The 2,850-nt window shown below is 40.6% G+C and overlaps 1 long non-coding RNA gene across 1 annotated transcript; it reads right to left on the minus strand.

Annotated features, from left to right (window-relative positions):
• Positions 1-1,769: 1,769 nt before the first annotated feature.
• Positions 1,770-2,345, minus strand: LOC306932676. The gene is made up of 3 exons (XR_013791143.1): positions 2,306-2,345; positions 2,012-2,199; positions 1,770-1,893 (listed from the first exon to the last, which is right to left on the minus strand). It is a non-coding gene; the product is annotated as an uncharacterized lncRNA (long non-coding RNA).
• Between the last annotated feature and the right edge of the window lie 505 nt (positions 2,346-2,850).

Below are 2,850 nucleotides of genomic sequence, written 5' to 3' on the forward strand. Positions count from 1 at the left end.
GTGCTTCATAACACTGAACCCCGTTCAAATCCAAACCCAAGGTGCGTTACTGCATATCATCCCTGTATATTTGCCTTTAAAATGCTAAAAAAATGAATCTTAAAAAGAATGACTACAGCAGGTATACCTTCCATTACATGTTGCTTGTGAAGAGGTTGGACCACATGCCTTGTAGATCTGGCCCTTGGGGCATTTAGATTCTGAAACAAGAAGAAGCAGATTAAGAATCAAGCTGATACAGACAGTTAGTCTGATTATTATTATTAACAACTCTGAACATGTATTATGACTTTATGAGACACAAACAAACAAAACATTCATACCACACATTCCACATGTAAGATTCCTCCAGTCAAGACAGATGTTGTTTTCTGCACATTCTTCAGCGTACGCCTCCAAACTACTGCAGGTCAATTCCTTGTAACCATCATCCTGACAGGCGTCATGGAATGGTGTTGGTGAAACGACTTTGTGGCAGTCCTTAAAAACCCTGCATGTGCAAATAAAGTACACTTGTGTTAGTGTGTGACTTACATTACACAGATACGATTTAGCATGATGATTGATTCCTTCTTACGGGCCCAAGATGACTTTACAGACTTCAGTCTTCATGCATTCAACTGGGGGTTCAGTGGTGCCGAAGCGTGTGGTGCCTGCAGTGGTCGATTGTGTTTGACCTGCAGTGGTCGATTGTTGCGTTTGGCCTGTGGTCGATTGTTGTGTTGGGCCTGTGCGCCCTGGGGTCGATTGTTGCGCTGTGCCTGCAGGGGTCGATTGGGGCGGTAGGGTTGTGCTGGGGGTTGGGGTTGTAGGAGGTGGCTTTTCACAATAAGTATTTGTCGCATTGGCAGTGAGGTTATCTCTGACATGCCATTTATAAGCCATTTCAGTACAGTCAGTAATGATCTGACCATCGGGTAATCTGCATTCATTGGTTTTGTCATTGTCACATGTGCCTGTCAGGACAGTTCATGTGGAGAGAGGGAAACACAGAGAGAACAGATGTTTATGTGTTTACCAGTAATATAACATTTATCACATGACATGACCCCCTCACTGTTCCTCAACGCAAATGTAATTCAAGCGGTATCTCACCACACTGTCCCTCTGTGTTGTTGTGGAAACGGGAGTTTGGCAGTCTGATGCTATACAAAAGTCCTTTGAACTTCACAACGCCTTCAATATCTGGGATTTTCACCAGCATCTCAATTCCATTACTTGTTATGATGAGGTCATCATTAGAGAAGGTTGGGATTACACGCTTGCCATTGACAATTACCTGGGGACAGTGGGGAAATAAATGTTAATTAGATTGAAATGTAGTAGTTCATTGTCTATTTAGAGTAATTCCACAAGTATTTAGAGCAGTTCACCGTGATATTATTTACCTTGTTCTCAGTCGCCTCTCCACTCTTTTGTGTGAGAATAATTTCATGCAGTTTGTAGCGTACGATCAAGGAGCGGTCACATGTAACATTTTCATAACAATTCTCATTGTGAATAAGAACAGTCAGATTGTATTTTGTAACAATTTCTTTAAATAAAACATATGTGCAATTTTCTTGGAAGTTGTAAGATTGTCCATCAAATGTAATATGATGACGATCTCCCCAGCCATCGCAGACACCTGGATGGATAATAACATAAAGCATTAAAGGTCACATTGAAGCAGAACATATCGTTTCTTGGTAGATTTAGAATAACATCTAGTATTGATATGAACTTACATTGACATTCATGGTGAAAACAACAGCCATCATCATAGACCTTGACTGGTGGAAGTCCATTTGAACATGTGGGTTTTGGTTTATCTATACATGTCTTAAATGCTGTAATTACTTTTCCAGATGAACATTCTTCTATTTTACAGCCTGATTCCCTGGTTTGTCCATTCTAATCAAGGAGAGTAAAGAAAAACATTCAACACCCACAAAATCAGTACTAAATGAATGGTGTTCATTCAACTCTAGTATAGTTTTTGTTCCACATTTGCATGAACGTGCTTGAATACCTTTAATGGTGGCTCTAGGTAATAACAATCCACATGTGGAGTGGTTACTACAGGAGTGGTGATCTTTGTTGTGGTTGTGGTTGTAGATTGGCATGGTCTACTGTGTTTTGTAATGTTACACGCATTGGGAACACAGACGGCAAAGTAACACCAGCCTTCGCCATCAGTTGCATTATAGATGATAGCTCCTATTATGGGAGAAGGAAAAAACATTAATTCTTACACTATGCTGATTTAAAAGATATGTGAAATAAAGCCATGGGTGCCAATCGCTACAGGAACATTTGTACGTACCCTGAACAAATTCCTGGTTGTTGTATTTGCATTTACATGTTGTCACACTTTCTGTGGTCGGTTTAACTGTGGTCCTTGGTTTTTCTGTGATTACGGGTATTTCTGTGGTTGTGGTAGTTGGAGTTTTTTCTGTGATTGTCGTAGCTGTAGGTTTTCCTGTTGTAGGTTTTTCTGTTGGAGGCTTTTCTGTGATTGTGGTAGTTGTAGGTTTTTCTGTGATTGTGGTAGTTGAAGGTTTTCCTGTTGGAGGTTTTTCTGTTGGGGGTTTTACTGTGGTTGTGGTAGTTGTAGGTTTTTCTGTGATTGTGGTAGTTGTAGGTTTTCCTGTTGGAGGTTTTTCTGTTGGGGGTTTTACTGTGGTTGTGGTAGTTGTAGGTTTTCCTGTGGTAGTTGTTTCTGTTGGAGGCTTTTCTGTGATTGTGGTAGTTGTTTCTGTTGGAGGTTTTCCTGTGGTAGTTGTTTCTGTTGGAGGCTTTTCTGTGATTGTGGTAGTTGTTTCTGTTGGAGGTTTTCCTGTGGTAGTTGTTTCTGTTGGAGGCTTTTCT

Source organism: Electrona antarctica (genome assembly GCF_951216825.1).
Source record: "Electrona antarctica genome assembly, chromosome: 11".
Lineage (NCBI taxonomy): Eukaryota > Metazoa > Chordata > Actinopteri > Myctophiformes > Myctophidae > Electrona > Electrona antarctica.